Consider the following 17,696-nt stretch of genomic DNA (forward strand, 5'->3'; position numbering starts at 1 on the left):
TTTTATTTTTACTTAAAGTACAATAACTTTTACCATTTTAATTTGTTTTAATAGTATATTGACAGTATTGTTTTCTTTCAAAAATCCAATTAATTTTCTTTACCCGATTATTAAAATGGTAATTGACAAAAACAAACTACATTGTCACCAGAAGAGCAATACAAAATGTACAAATGATATATTAAAATTATCTTTCCAGCTTGAATTTCAATGATGCATTGGGGCAACGATTTTGTGAGAAACATCTTACCCTTAAATAAAGATTTTCTTAATTCCTTACCTGTGTGCTAATTAGATATCACCTTGTTTTCACATTAAACAGACTTCCACATGAGAAAGCAGCAAGGATACAGTGGCGTTAATGTTTCCTGGTGTCAACCTGTATTATTTCAGTAGATATTGAAATGAGGATGCATCTTGCTGCCTTTCCAATGAAGCAAGTTTAATTTAGTAATAGGTGAAAAACCATCCCTACAAAGATGTTAATCCGATACTTGGCTTTGTGGACACTTTTCAGAGAACAAATTAGTTAGCATAAAAATAAAGCCAGAAAATGAAGAGCTGTTTAATCACTCAATTGGATTTTTCTGCCAGCATATTTCATTTTCTCTGCAAACCACTGCTAAATTGTGCTTCCTAGCTGTTTTTTGATAAAATCACTTAATCAAATCTAACTCTGATTACATCAGAGTAGGCCAGGTACCCTACACCATAAGAGGGGGTTTGAAATTTTGACTTGTCTACTTAAAGATCACCAAAATCTGATGACAAGGTCAATAACATCCCTGGGTGGGATTGAACCACCAACCCTTTGGTTAATAACCAAACACACTAACCGATTGCACCACAGAGACACTTTGCAAAAGTACATACTGACAAAGGCTAATAAGCATTCATCTAGAACGTTTCCTAGAAAACTTTAAAAAGTCAATAATCTGGAGAGTTTTTGTAAGATGTTTCTTCCATCAACCAATGAAGAAACGCATTGGTACTTTCCCATGATGAGTGAGTGCTTCAGGTTCTCTTGCACTTACATGTGCAGCAGAGTACTGCAATGGAAGCATGCTGGGCCCCTTAACCCAGAGGTAGGCAGATTGAAACTATCCTCTGCTATATGCATTTTTTTTTGTTAATTAAAGTAATCCAAAACTGGGATTGATATTTTTGCTCTTTTATTTTTACTTAAAGTACAATAACTTTTACCATTTTAATTTGTTTTAATAGTATATTGACAGTATTGTTTTCTTTCAAAAATCCACTTAATTTTCTTTACCCTATTATTAAAATGGTAATTGACAAAAACAAACTACATTGTCACCAGAAGAGCAATACAAAATGTACAAGTGATATATTAAAATCATCTTTCCAGCTTGAATTTCAATGATGCATTGGGGCAACGATTTTGTGAGAAACATCTTCACCCTTAAATAAAGATTTTCTTAATTCCTTACCTGTGTGCTAATTAGATATCACCTTGTTTTCACATTAAACAGACTTCCACATGAGAAAGCAGCAAGGATGCAGTGGCGTTAATGTTTCCTGGTGTCAACCTGTATTATTTCAGTAGATATTGAAATGAGGATGCATCTTGCTGCCTTTCCAATGAAGCAAGTTTAATTTAGTAATAGGTGAAAAACCATCCCTACAAAGATGTTAATCAGATACTTGGCTTTGTGGACACTTTTCAGAGAACAAATTTGTTAGCATAAAAATAAAGCCAGAAAATGAAGAGCTGTTTAATCACTCAATTGGATTTTTTTGCCAGCATATTTCTTTTTCTCTGCAAACCACTGCTAAATTGTGCTTCCTAGCTGTTTTTATAAAATCACTGAATCAAATCTAACTCTGATTACATCAGAGAAGGCCAGGTACCCAACACCATAACAGGGGTTTTTGAAATTTTGACTTGTCTACTTAAAGATCACCAAAATCTGATAACAAGGTCAATTACATCCCTGGGTGGTATTGAACCACCAACCTTTTGGTTAATAGCCGTACACACTAACTGATTGCGCCACAGCGACACTTTGCAAAAGTACATACTGACAAAGGCTAATAAGTATTCATCTAGAACGTTTCCTAGAAAAACTTTAAGTAGTCAATAATCTGGAGAGTTTTTGTAAGATGTTTCTTCCATCAACCAATGAAGAAACACATTGGTACTTTCCCATGATGAGTGAGTACTTCAGGATCTCTTGCAATTACATGTGCAGCAGAGTACTGTAATGGAAGCATGCTGGGTCCATAGCCCAGAGGTAGGCAGATTGAAACTATCCTCTGCTATATGCGTTTTTTTTTGTTAATTAAAGTAATCCAAAACTGGGATTGATATTTTTGCTCTTTTATTTTTACTTAAAGTACAATAACTTTTACCATTTTCATTTGTTTTAATAGTATATTGACAGTATTGTTTTCTTTCAAAAATCCACTTAATTTTCTTTACCCGATTATTAAAATGGTAATTGACAAAAACAAACTACATTGTCAAGAGAAGAGCAATACAAAATGTACAAGTGATATATTAAAATAATCTTTCCAGCTTGAATTTCAATGATGCATTGGGGCAACGATTTTGTGAGAAACATCTTCACCCTTAAATAAAGATTTTCTTAATTCCTTACCTGTGTGCTAATTAGATATCACCTTGTTTTCACATTAAACAGACTTCCACATGAGAAAGCAGCAAGGATGCAGTGGCGTTAATGTTTCCTGGTGTCAACCTGTATTATTTCAGTAGATATTCAAATGAGGATGCATCTTGCAGCCTTTCCAATGAAGCAAGTTTAATTTAGTAATAGGTGAAAAACCATCCCTACAAAGGTGTTAATCAGAAACTTGGCTTTGTGGACACTTTTCAGAGAACAAATTGGTTAGCATAAAAATAAAGCCAGAAAATGAAGAGCTGTTTAATCACTCAATTGGATTTTTTTGCCAGCATATTTCTTTTTCTCTGCAACCCACTGCTAAATTGTGCTTCCTAGCTGTTTTTATAAAATCACTGAATCAAATCTAACTCTGATTACATCAGAGAAGGCCAGGTACCCTACACCATAAGAGGGGGTTTGAAATTTTGACTTGTCTACATAAAGATCACCAAACTCTGATAACAAGGTCAATTACGTCCCTGGGTGGGATTGAACCACCAACCTTTTGGTTATTAGCCTTACACAGTAACTGATTGCGCCACAGCAACACTTTGCAAAAGTCCATACTGACAAAGGCTAATAAGCATTCATCTAGAACGATTCCTAGAAACATTTTAAAAAGTCAATAATGTGGAGAGTTTTTGTAAGATGTTTCTTCCATCAACCAATGAAGAAACACATTGGTACTTTCCCATGATGAGTGAGTGCTTCAGGATCTCTTGCACTTACATGTGCAGCAGAGTACTGTAATGGAAGCATGCTGGGTCCATAACCCAGAGGTAGGCAGATTGAAACTATCCTCTGCTATATGCATTTTTTTTTGTTAATTAAAGTAATCCAAAACTGGGATTGATATTTTTGCTCTTTTATTTTTACTTAAAGTACAATAACTTTTACCATTTTAATTTGTTTTAATAGTATATTGACAGTATTGTTTTCTTTCAAAAATCCAATTAATTTTCTTTACCCGATTATTAAAATGGTAATTGACAAAAACAAACTACATTGTCACCAGAAGAGCAATACAAAATGTACAAATGATATATTAAAATCATCTTTCCAGCTTGAATTTCAATGATGCATTGGGGCAACGATTTTGTGAGAAACATCTTCACCCTTAAATAAAGATTTTCTTAATTCCTTACCTGTGTGCTAATTAGATATCACCTTGTTTTCACATTAAACAGACTTCCACATGAGAAAGCAGCAAGGATGCAGTGGCGTTAATGTTTCCTGGTGTCAACCTGTATTATTTCAGTAGATATTGAAATGAGGATGCATCTTGCTGCCTTTCCAATGAAGCAAGTTTAATTTAGTAATAGGTGAAAAACCATCCCTACAAAGATGTTAATCAGATACTTGGCTTTGTGGACACTTTTCAGAGAACAAATTTGTTAGCATAAAAATAAAGCCAGAAAATGAAGAGCTGTTTAATCACTCAATTGGATTTTTTTGCCAGCATATTTCTTTTTCTCTGCAAACCACTGCTAAATTGTGCTTCCTAGCTGTTTTTATAAAATCACTGAATCAAATCTAACTCTGATTACATCAGAGAAGGCCAGGTACCCAACACCATAACAGGGGTTTTTGAAATTTTGACTTGTCTACTTAAAGATCACCAAAATCTGATAACAAGGTCAATTACATCCCTGGGTGGGATTGAACCACCAACCTTTTGGTTAATAGCCGTACACACTAACTGATTGCGCCACAGCGACACTTTGCAAAAGTACATACTGACAAAGGCTAATAAGCATTCATCTAGAACGTTTCCTAGAAAAACTTTAAGTAGTCAATAATCTGGAGAGTTTTTGTAAGATGTTTCTTCCATCAACCAATGAAGAAACACATTGGTACTTTCCCATGATGAGTGAGTACTTCAGGATCTCTTGCAATTACATGTGCAGCAGAGTACTGTAATGGAAGCATGCTGGGTCCATAACCCAGAGGTAGGCAGATTGAAACTATCCTCTGCTATATGCATTTTTTTTTGTTAATTAAAGTAATCCAAAACTGGGATTGATATTTTTGCTCTTTTATTTTTACTTAAAGTACAATAACTTTTACCATTTTAATTTGTTTTAATAGTATATTGACAGTATTGTTTTCTTTCAAAAATCCAATTAATTTTCTTTACCCGATTATTAAAATGGTAATTGACAAAAACAAACTACATTGTCACCAGAAGAGCAATACAAAATGTACAAATGATATATTAAAATCATCTTTCCAGCTTGAATTTCAATGATGCATTGGGGCAACGATTTTGTGAGAAACATCTTCACCCTTAAATAAAGATTTTCTTAATTCCTTACCTGTGTGCTAATTAGATATCACCTTGTTTTCACATTAAACAGACTTCCACATGAGAAAGCAGCAAGGATGCAGTGGCGTTAATGTTTCCTGGTGTCAACCTGTATTATTTCAGTAGATATTCAAATGAGGATGCATCTTGCAGCCTTTCCAATGAAGCAAGTTTAATTTAGTAATAGGTGAAAAACCATCCCTACAAAGGTGTTAATCAGAAACTTGGCTTTGTGGACACTTTTCAGAGAACAAATTGGTTAGCATAAAAATAAAGCCAGAAAATGAAGAGCTGTTTAATCACTCAATTGGATTTTTTTGCCAGCATATTTCTTTTTCTCTGCAACCCACTGCTAAATTGTGCTTCCTAGCTGTTTTTATAAAATCACTGAATCAAATCTAACTCTGATTACATCAGAGAAGGCCAGGTACCCTACACCATAAGAGGGGGTTTGAAATTTTGACTTGTCTACATAAAGATCACCAAACTCTGATAACAAGGTCAATTACGTCCCTGGGTGGGATTGAACCACCAACCTTTTGGTTATTAGCCTTACACAGTAACTGATTGCGCCACAGCAACACTTTGCAAAAGTCCATACTGACAAAGGCTAATAAGCATTCATCTAGAACGATTCCTAGAAACATTTTAAAAAGTCAATAATGTGGAGAGTTTTTGTAAGATGTTTCTTCCATCAACCAATGAAGAAACACATTGGTACTTTCCCATGATGAGTGAGTGCTTCAGGATCTCTTGCACTTACATGTGCAGCAGAGTACTGTAATGGAAGCATGCTGGGTCCATAACCCAGAGGTAGGCAGATTGAAACTATCCTCTGCTATATGCATTTTTTTTTGTTAATTAAAGTAATCCAAAACTGGGATTGATATTTTTGCTCTTTTATTTTTACTTAAAGTACAATAACTTTTACCATTTTAATTTGTTTTAATAGTATATTGACAGTATTGTTTTCTTTCAAAAATCCAATTAATTTTCTTTACCCGATTATTAAAATGGTAATTGACAAAAACAAACTACATTGTCACCAGAAGAGCAATACAAAATGTACAAATGATATATTAAAATCATCTTTCCAGCTTGAATTTCAATGATGCATTGGGGCAACGATTTTGTGAGAAACATCTTCACCCTTAAATAAAGATTTTCTTAATTCCTTACCTGTGTGCTAATTAGATATCACCTTGTTTTCACATTAAACAGACTTCCACATGAGAAAGCAGCAAGGATGCAGTGGCGTTAATGTTTCCTGGTGTCAACCTGTATTATTTCAGTAGATATTGAAATGAGGATGCATCTTGCTGCCTTTCCAATGAAGCAAGTTTAATTTAGTAATAGGTGAAAAACCATCCCTACAAAGATGTTAATCAGATACTTGGCTTTGTGGACACTTTTCAGAGAACAAATTTGTTAGCATAAAAATAAAGCCAGAAAATGAAGAGCTGTTTAATCACTCAATTGGATTTTTTTGCCAGCATATTTCTTTTTCTCTGCAAACCACTGCTAAATTGTGCTTCCTAGCTGTTTTTATAAAATCACTGAATCAAATCTAACTCTGATTACATCAGAGAAGGCCAGGTACCCAACACCATAACAGGGGTTTTTGAAATTTTGACTTGTCTACTTAAAGATCACCAAAATCTGATAACAAGGTCAATTACATCCCTGGGTGGGATTGAACCACCAACCTTTTGGTTAATAGCCGTACACACTAACTGATTGCGCCACAGCGACACTTTGCAAAAGTACATACTGACAAAGGCTAATAAGCATTCATCTAGAACGTTTCCTAGAAAAACTTTAAGTAGTCAATAATCTGGAGAGTTTTTGTAAGATGTTTCTTCCATCAACCAATGAAGAAACACATTGGTACTTTCCCATGATGAGTGAGTACTTCAGGATCTCTTGCAATTACATGTGCAGCAGAGTACTGTAATGGAAGCATGCTGGGTCCATAACCCAGAGGTAGGCAGATTGAAACTATCCTCTGCTATATGCATTTTTTTTTGTTAATTAAAGTAATCCAAAACTGGGATTGATATTTTTGCTCTTTTATTTTTACTTAAAGTACAATAACTTTTACCATTTTAATTTGTTTTAATAGTATATTGACAGTATTGTTTTCTTTCAAAAATCCAATTAATTTTCTTTACCCGATTATTAAAATGGTAATTGACAAAAACAAACTACATTGTCACCAGAAGAGCAATACAAAATGTACAAATGATATATTAAAATCATCTTTCCAGCTTGAATTTCAATGATGCATTGGGGCAACGATTTTGTGAGAAACATCTTCACCCTTAAATAAAGATTTTCTTAATTCCTTACCTGTGTGCTAATTAGATATCACCTTGTTTTCACATTAAACAGACTTCCACATGAGAAAGCAGCAAGGATGCAGTGGCGTTAATGTTTCCTGGTGTCAACCTGTATTATTTCAGTAGATATTGAAATGAGGATGCATCTTGCTGCCTTTCCAATGAAGCAAGTTTAATTTAGTAATAGGTGAAAAACCATCCCTACAAAGATGTTAATCAGATACTTGGCTTTGTGGACACTTTTCAGAGAACAAATTTGTTAGCATAAAAATAAAGCCAGAAAATGAAGAGCTGTTTAATCACTCAATTGGATTTTTTTGCCAGCATATTTCTTTTTCTCTGCAAACCACTGCTAAATTGTGCTTCCTAGCTGTTTTTATAAAATCACTGAATCAAATCTAACTCTGATTACATCAGAGAAGGCCAGGTACCCAACACCATAACAGGGGTTTTTGAAATTTTGACTTGTCTACTTAAAGATCACCAAAATCTGATAACAAGGTCAATTACATCCCTGGGTGGGATTGAACCACCAACCTTTTGGTTAATAGCCGTACACACTAACTGATTGCGCCACAGCGACACTTTGCAAAAGTACATACTGACAAAGGCTAATAAGCATTCATCTAGAACGTTTCCTAGAAAAACTTTAAGTAGTCAATAATCTGGAGAGTTTTTGTAAGATGTTTCTTCCATCAACCAATGAAGAAACACATTGGTACTTTCCCATGATGAGTGAGTACTTCAGGATCTCTTGCAATTACATGTGCAGCAGAGTACTGTAATGGAAGCATGCTGGGTCCATAGCCCAGAGGTAGGCAGATTGAAACTATCCTCTGCTATATGCGTTTTTTTTTGTTAATTAAAGTAATCCAAAACTGGGATTGATATTTTTGCTCTTTTATTTTTACTTAAAGTACAATAACTTTTACCATTTTCATTTGTTTTAATAGTATATTGACAGTATTGTTTTCTTTCAAAAATCCACTTAATTTTCTTTACCCGATTATTAAAATGGTAATTGACAAAAACAAACTACATTGTCACCAGAAGAGCAATACAAAATGTACAAGTGATATATTAAAATAATCTTTCCAGCTTGAATTTCAATGATGCATTGGGGCAACGATTTTGTGAGAAACATCTTCACCCTTAAATAAAGATTTTCTTAATTCCTTACCTGTGTGCTAATTAGATATCACCTTGTTTTCACATTAAACAGACTTCCACATGAGAAAGCAGCAAGGATGCAGTGGCGTTAATGTTTCCTGGTGTCAACCTGTATTATTTCAGTAGATATTCAAACGAGGATGCATCTTGCAGCCTTTCCAATGAAGCAAGTTTAATTTAGTAATAGGTGAAAAACCATCCCTACAAAGGTGTTAATCAGAAACTTGGCTTTGTGGACACTTTTCAGAAAACAAATTGGTTAGCATAAAAATAAAGCCAGAAAATGAAGAGCTGTTTAATCACTCAATTGGATTTTTTTGCCAGCATATTTCTTTTTCTCTGCAACCCACTGCTAAATTGTGCTTCCTAGCTGTTTTTATAAAATCACTGAATCAAATCTAACTCTGATTACATCAGAGAAGGCCAGGTACCCTACACCATAAGAGGGGGTTTGAAATTTTGACTTGTCTACATAAAGATCACCAAAATCTGATAACAAGGTCAATTACGTCCCTGGGTGGGATTGAACCACCAACCTTTTGATTAACAGCTGAACACACTAACCGATTGCGCCACAGAGACACTTTGCAAAAAGTAAATACTGACAAAGACTAATAAGCATTCATCTAGAACGTTTCCTAGAAAAACTTTAAAAAGTCAATAATCTGGAGAGTTTTTGTAAGATGTTTCTTCCAGCAACCAATGAAGAAACACATTGGTACTTTCGCATGATGAGTGAGTGCTTCAGGATCTCTTGCACTTACATGTGCAGCAGAGTACTGTAATGGAAGCATGCTGGGTCCATAACCCAGAGGTAGGCAGATTGAAACTATCCTTTGCTATATGCATTTTTTTTTGTTCATTAAAGTAATCCAAAACTGGGATTGATATTTTAGCTTTTATTTTTACTTAAAGTACAATAACTTTTACCATTTTCATTTGTTTTAATAGTATATTGACAGTATTGTTTTCTTTCAAAAATCCACTTAATTTTCTTTACCCGATTATTAAAATGGTAATTGACAAAAACAAACTACATTGTCACCAGAAGAGCAATACAAAATGTACAAGTGATGTATTAAAATCATCTTTCCAGCTTGAATTTCAATGATGCATTGGGGCAACGATTTTGTGAGAAACATCTTCACCCTTAAATAAAGATTTTCTTAATTCCTTACCTGTGTGCTAATTAGATATCACCTTGTTTTCACATTAAACAGACTTCCACATGAGAAAGCAGCAAGGATGCAGTGGCGTTAATGTTTCCTGGTGTCAACCTGTATTATTTCAGTAGATATTCAAATGAGGATGCATCTTGCAGCCTTTCCAATGAAGCAAGTTTAATTTAGTAATAGGTGAAAAACCATCCCTACAAAGGTGTTAATCAGAAACTTGGCTTTGTGGACACTTTTCAGAGAACAAATTTGTTATCATAAAAATAAAGCCAGAAAATGAAGAGCTGTTTAATCACTCAATTGGATTTTTCTGCCAGCATTTTTCTTTTTCTCTGCAACCCACTGCTAAATTGTGCTTCCTAGCTGTTTTTTTTTATAAAATCACTTAATTAAATCTAACTCTGATTACATCAGAGAAGGCCAGGTACCCTACACCATAAGAGGGGGTTTGCAATTTTGACTTGTCTACTTAAATATCACCAAAATCTGATCACAAGGTCAATCACGTCCCTGGGTGGGATTGAACCACCAACCTTTTGATTAATAGCTGAACACACTAACCGATTGCGCCACAGAGACACTTTGCAAAAAGTAAATACTGACAAAGACTAATAAGCATTCATCTAGAACGTTTCCTAGAAAAACTTTAAAAAGTCAATAATCTGGAGAGTTTTTGTAAGATGTTTCTTCCAGCAACCAATGAAGAAACACATTGGTACTTTCGCATGATGAGTGAGTGCTTCAGGATCTCTTGCACTTACATGTGCAGCAGAGTACTGTAATGGAAGCATGCTGGGTCCATAACCCAGAGGTAGGCAGATTGAAACTATCCTTTGCTATATGCATTTTTTTTTGTTCATTAAAGTAATCCAAAACTGGGATTGATATTTTAGCTTTTATTTTTACTTAAAGTACAATAACTTTTACCATTTTAATTTGTTTTAATAGTATATTGACAGTATTGTTTTCTTTCAAAAATCCACTTAATTTTCTTTACCCGATTATTAAAATGGTAATTGACAAAAACAAACTACATTGTCACCAGAAGAGCAATACAAAATGTACAAGTGATATATTAAAATAATCTTTCCAGCTTGAATTTCAATGATGCATTGGGGCAACGATTTTGTGAGAAACATCTTCACCCTTAAATAAAGATTTTCTTAATTCCTTACCTGTGTGCTAATTAGATATCACCTTGTTTTCACATTAAACAGACTTCCACATGAGAAAGCAGCAAGGATGCAGTGGCGTTAATGTTTCCTGGTGTCAACCTGTATTATTTCAGTAGATATTGAAATGAGGATGCACCTTGCTGCCTTTCCAATGAAGCAAGTTTAATTTAGTAATAGGTGAAAAACCATCCCTACAAAGATGTTAATCAGATACTTGGCTTTGTGGACACTTTTCAGAGAACAAATTTGTTAGCATAAAAATAAAGCCAGAAAATGAAGAGCTATTTAATCACTCAATTGGATTTTTTTGCCAGCATATTTCTTTTTCTCTGCAACCCACTGCTAAATTGTGCTTCCTAGCTGTTTTTATAAAATCACTGAATCAAATCTAACTCTGATTACATCAGAGAAGGCCAGGTACCCTACACCATAACAGGGGTTTTCGAAATTTTGACTTGTCTACATAAAGATCACCAAAATCTGATAACAAGGTCAATTACGTCCCTGGGTGGGATTGAACCACCAACCTTTTGGTTAATAGCCTTACGCAGTAACTGATTGCACCACAGCAACACTTTGCAAAAGACCATACTGACAAAGGCTAATAAGCATTCATCTAGAACGATTCCTAGAAACATTTTAAAAAGTCAATAATGTGGAGAGTTTTTGTAAGATGTTTCTTCCATCAACCAATGAAGAAACACATTGGTACTTTCCCATGATGAGTGAGTGCTTCAGGATCTCTTGCACTTACATGTGCAGCAGAGTACTGTAATGGAAGCATGCTGGGTCCATAACCCAGAGGTAGGCAGATTGAAACTATCCTCTGCTATATGCATTTTTTTTTTGTTAATTAAAGTAATCCAAAACTGGGATTGATATTTTTGCTCTTTTATTTTTACTTAAAGTACAATAACTTTTACCATTTTAATTTGTTTTAATAGTATATTGACAGTATTGTTTTCTTTCAAAAATCCACTTAATTTTCTTTACCCGATTATTAAAATGGTAATTGACAAAAACAAACTACATTATCACCAGAAGAGCAATATAAAATGTTCAAGTAATATATTAAAATCATCTTTCCAGCTTGGATTTCAATGATGCATTGGGGCAACGATTTTGTGAGAAACATCTTCACCCTTAAATAAAGATTTTCTTAATTCCTTACCTGTGTGCTAATTAGAGATCACCTTGTTTTCACATTAAACAGACTTCCACATGAGAAAACAGCAAAGATGCAGTGGCAATAATGTTTCATGGTGTCAACCTGTATTATTTCCGTAGATATTGAAATGAGGATACATCTTGCTGCCTTTCCAATGAAGCAAGTTTAATTTAGTAATAGGTGAAAAACCATCCCTACAAAGATGTTAATCAGATACTTGGCTTTGTGGACACTTTTCAGAGAACAAATTTGTTATCATAAAAATAAAGCCAGAAAATGAAGAGCTGTTTAATCACTCAATTGGATTTTTCTGCCAGCATTTTTCTTTTTCTCTGCAACCCACTGCTAAATTGTGCTTCCTAGCTGTTTTTTTTATAAAATCACTTAATTAAATCTAACTCTGATTACATCAGAGAAGGCCAGGTACCCTACACCATAAGAGGGGGTTTGCAATTTTGACTTGTCTACTTAAATATCACCAAAATCTGATCACAAGGTCAATCACGTCCCTGGGTGGGATTGAACCACCAACCTTTTGATTAATAGCTGAACACACTAACCGATTGCGCCACAGAGACACTTTGCAAAAAGTAAATACTGACAAAGACTAATAAGCATTCATCTAGAACGTTTCCTAGAAAAACTTTAAAAAGTCAATAATCTGGAGAGTTTTTGTAAGATGTTTCTTCCAGCAACCAATGAAGAAACACATTGGTACTTTCGCATGATGAGTGAGTGCTTCAGGATCTCTTGCACTTACATGTGCAGCAGAGTACTGTAATGGAAGCATGCTGGGTCCATAACCCAGAGGTAGGCAGATTGAAACTATCCTTTGCTATATGCATTTTTTTTTGTTCATTAAAGTAATCCAAAACTGGGATTGATATTTTAGCTTTTATTTTTACTTAAAGTACAATAACTTTTACCATTTTAATTTGTTTTAATAGTATATTGACAGTATTGTTTTCTTTCAAAAATCCACTTAATTTTCTTTACCCGATTATTAAAATGGTAATTGACAAAAACAAACTACATTGTCACCAGAAGAGCAATACAAAATGTACAAGTGATGTATTAAAATCATCTTTCCAGCTTGAATTTCAATGATGCATTGGGGCAACGATTTTGTGAGAAACATCTTCACCCTTAAATAAAGATTTTCTTAATTCCTTACCTGTGTGCTAATTAGATATCACCTTGTTTTCACATTAAACAGACTTCCACATGAGAAAGCAGCAAGGATGCAGTGGCGTTAATGTTTCCTGGTGTCAACCTGTATTATTTCAGTAGATATTCAAATGAGGATGCATCTTGCAGCCTTTCCAATGAAGCAAGTTTAATTTAGTAATAGGTGAAAAACCATCCCTACAAAGGTGTTAATCAGAAACTTGGCTTTGTGGACACTTTTCAGAGAACAAATTTGTTATCATAAAAATAAAGCCAGAAAATGAAGAGCTGTTTAATCACTCAATTGGATTTTTCTGCCAGCATTTTTCTTTTTCTCTGCAACCCACTGCTAAATTGTGCTTCCTAGCTGTTTTTTTTTATAAAATCACTTAATTAAATCTAACTCTGATTACATCAGAGAAGGCCAGGTACCCTACACCATAAGAGGGGGTTTGCAATTTTGACTTGTCTACTTAAATATCACCAAAATCTGATCACAAGGTCAATCACGTCCCTGGGTGGGATTGAACCACCAACCTTTTGATTAATAGCTGAACACACTAACCGATTGCGCCACAGAGACACTTTGCAAAAAGTAAATACTGACAAAGACTAATAAGCATTCATCTAGAACGTTTCCTAGAAAAACTTTAAAAAGTCAATAATCTGGAGAGTTTTTGTAAGATGTTTCTTCCAGCAACCAATGAAGAAACACATTGGTACTTTCGCATGATGAGTGAGTGCTTCAGGATCTCTTGCACTTACATGTGCAGCAGAGTACTGTAATGGAAGCATGCTGGGTCCATAACCCAGAGGTAGGCAGATTGAAACTATCCTTTGCTATATGCATTTTTTTTTGTTCATTAAAGTAATCCAAAACTGGGATTGATATTTTAGCTTTTATTTTTACTTAAAGTACAATAACTTTTACCATTTTAATTTGTTTTAATAGTATATTGACAGTATTGTTTTCTTTCAAAAATCCACTTAATTTTCTTTACCCGATTATTAAAATGGTAATTGACAAAAACAAACTACATTGTCACCAGAAGAGCAATACAAAATGTACAAGTGATATATTAAAATAATCTTTCCAGCTTGAATTTCAATGATGCATTGGGGCAACGATTTTGTGAGAAACATCTTCACCCTTAAATAAAGATTTTCTTAATTCCTTACCTGTGTGCTAATTAGATATCACCTTGTTTTCACATTAAACAGACTTCCACATGAGAAAGCAGCAAGGATGCAGTGGCGTTAATGTTTCCTGGTGTCAACCTGTATTATTTCAGTAGATATTCAAATGAGGATGCATCTTGCAGCCTTTCCAATGAAGCAAGTTTAATTTAGTAATAGGTGAAAAACCATCCCTACAAAGGTGTTAATCAGAAACTTGGCTTTGTGGACACTTTTCAGAGAACAAATTGGTTAGCATAAAAATAAAGCCAGAAAATGAAGAGCTGTTTAATCACTCAATTGGATTTTTTTGCCAGCATATTTCTTTTTCTCTGCAACCCACTGCTAAATTGTGCTTCCTAGCTGTTTTTATAAAATCACTGAATCAAATCTAACTCTGATTACATCAGAGAAGGCCAGGTACCCTACACCATAAGAGGGGGTTTGAAATTTTGACTTGTCTACATAAAGATCACCAAAATCTGATAACAAGGTCAATTACGTCCCTGGGTGGGATTGAACCACCAACCTTTTGGTTATTAGCCTTACACAGTAACTGATTGCGCCACAGCAACACTTTGCAAAAGTCCATACTGACAAAGGCTAATAAGCATTCATCTAGAACGATTCCTAGAAACATTTTAAAAAGTCAATAATGTGGAGAGTTTTTGTAAGATGTTTCTTCCATCAACCAATGAAGAAACACATTGGTACTTTCCCATGATGAGTGAGTGCTTCAGGATCTCTTGCACTTACATGTGCAGCAGAGTACTGTAATGGAAGCATGCTGGGTCCATAACCCAGAGGTAGGCAGATTGAAACTATCCTCTGCTATATGCATTTTTTTTTTGTTAATTAAAGTAATCCAAAACTGGGATTGATATTTTTGCTCTTTTATTTTTACTTAAAGTACAATAACTTTTACCATTTTAATTTGTTTTAATAGTATATTGACAGTATTGTTTTCTTTCAAAAATCCACTTAATTTTCTTTACCCGATTATTAAAATGGTAATTGACAAAAACAAACTACATTATCACCAGAAGAGCAATATAAAATGTTCAAGTAATATATTAAAATCATCTTTCCAGCTTGGATTTCAATGATGCATTGGGGCAACGATTTTGTGAGAAACATCTTCACCCTTAAATAAAGATTTTCTTAATTCCTTACCTGTGTGCTAATTAGAGATCACCTTGTTTTCACATTAAACAGACTTCCACATGAGAAAACAGCAAAGATGCAGTGGCGTTAATGTTTCATGGTGTCAACCTGTATTATTTCCGTAGATATTGAAATGAGGATACATCTTGCTGCCTTTCCAATGAAGCAAGTTTAATTTAGTAATAGGTGAAAAACCATCCCTACAAAGATGTTAATCAGATACTTGGCTTTGTGGACACTTTTCAGAGAACAAATTTGTTATCATAAAAATAAAGCCAGAAAATGAAGAGCTGTTTAATCACTCAATTGGATTTTTCTGCCAGCATTTTTCTTTTTCTCTGCAACCCACTGCTAAATTGTGCTTCCTAGCTGTTTTTTTTATAAAATCACTTAATTAAATCTAACTCTGATTACATCAGAGAAGGCCAGGTACCCTACACCATAAGAGGGGGTTTGCAATTTTGACTTGTCTACTTAAATATCACCAAAATCTGATCACAAGGTCAATCACGTCCCTGGGTGGGATTGAACCACCAACCTTTTGATTAATAGCTGAACACACTAACCGATTGCGCCACAGAGACACTTTGCAAAAAGTAAATACTGACAAAGACTAATAAGCATTCATCTAGAACGTTTCCTAGAAAAACTTTAAAAAGTCAATAATCTGGAGAGTTTTTGTAAGATGTTTCTTCCAGCAACCAATGAAGAAACACATTGGTACTTTCGCATGATGAGTGAGTGCTTCAGGATCTCTTGCACTTACATGTGCAGCAGAGTACTGTAATGGAAGCATGCTGGGTCCATAACCCAGAGGTAGGCAGATTGAAACTATCCTTTGCTATATGCATTTTTTTTTGTTCATTAAAGTAATCCAAAACTGGGATTGATATTTTAGCTTTTATTTTTACTTAAAGTACAATAACTTTTACCATTTTAATTTGTTTTAATAGTATATTGACAGTATTGTTTTCTTTCAAAAATCCACTTAATTTTCTTTACCCGATTATTAAAATGGTAATTGACAAAAACAAACTACATTGTCACCAGAAGAGCAATACAAAATGTACAAGTGATGTATTAAAATCATCTTTCCAGCTTGAATTTCAATGATGCATTGGGGCAACGATTTTGTGAGAAACATCTTCACCCTTAAATAAAGATTTTCTTAATTCCTTACCTGTGTGCTAATTAGATATCACCTTGTTTTCACATTAAACAGACTTCCACATGAGAAAGCAGCAAGGATGCAGTGGCGTTAATGTTTCCTGGTGTCAACCTGTATTATTTCAGTAGATATTGAAATGAGGATGCATCTTGCTGCCTTTCCAATGAAGCAAGTTTAATTTAGTAATAGGTGAAAAACCATTCCTACAAAGATGTTAATCAGATATTTGGCTTTGTGGACACTTTTCAGAGTACAAATTTGTTAGCATAAAAGTAAAGCCAGAAAATGAAGAGCTGTTTAATCACTCAATTGGATTTTTTTGCCAGCATATTTCTTTTTCTCTGCAAACCACTGCTAAATTGTGCTTCCTAGCTGTTTTTATAAAATCACTGAATCAAATCTAACTCTGATTACATCAGAGAAGGCCAGGTACCCTACACCATAACAGGGGTTTTTGAAATTTTGACTTGTCTACTTAAAGATCACCAAAATCTGATAACAAGGTCAATTACGTCCCTGGGTGGGATTGAACCACCAACCTTTTGGTTAATAGCCGTACACACTAACTGATTGCGCCACAGCGACACTTTGCAAAAGTACATACTGACAAAGGCTGATAAGCATTCATCTAGAACGTTTCCAAGAAAAACTTTAAATAGTCAATAATCTGGAGAGTTTTTGTAAGATGTTTCTTCCATCAACCAATGAAGAAACACATTGGTACTTTCCCATGATGAGTGAGTGCTTCAGGATCTCTTGCAATTACATGTGCAGCAGAGTACTGTAATGGAAGCATGCTGGGTCCATAGCCCAGAGGTAGGCAGATTGAAACTATCCTCTGCTATATGCATTTTTTTTTGTTAATTAAAGTAATCCAAAACTGGGATTGATATTTTTGCTCTTTTATTTTTACTTAAAGTACAATAACTTTTACCATTTTAATTTGTTTTAATAGTATATTGACAGTATTGTTTTCTTTCAAAAATCCACTTAATTTTCTTTACCCGATTATTAAAATGGTAATTGACAAAAATAAACTGATGA

This window comes from Pseudophryne corroboree, unplaced genomic scaffold, assembly GCF_028390025.1.
Source record: "Pseudophryne corroboree isolate aPseCor3 unplaced genomic scaffold, aPseCor3.hap2 scaffold_99, whole genome shotgun sequence".
Classification (NCBI taxonomy): domain Eukaryota; kingdom Metazoa; phylum Chordata; class Amphibia; order Anura; family Myobatrachidae; genus Pseudophryne; species Pseudophryne corroboree.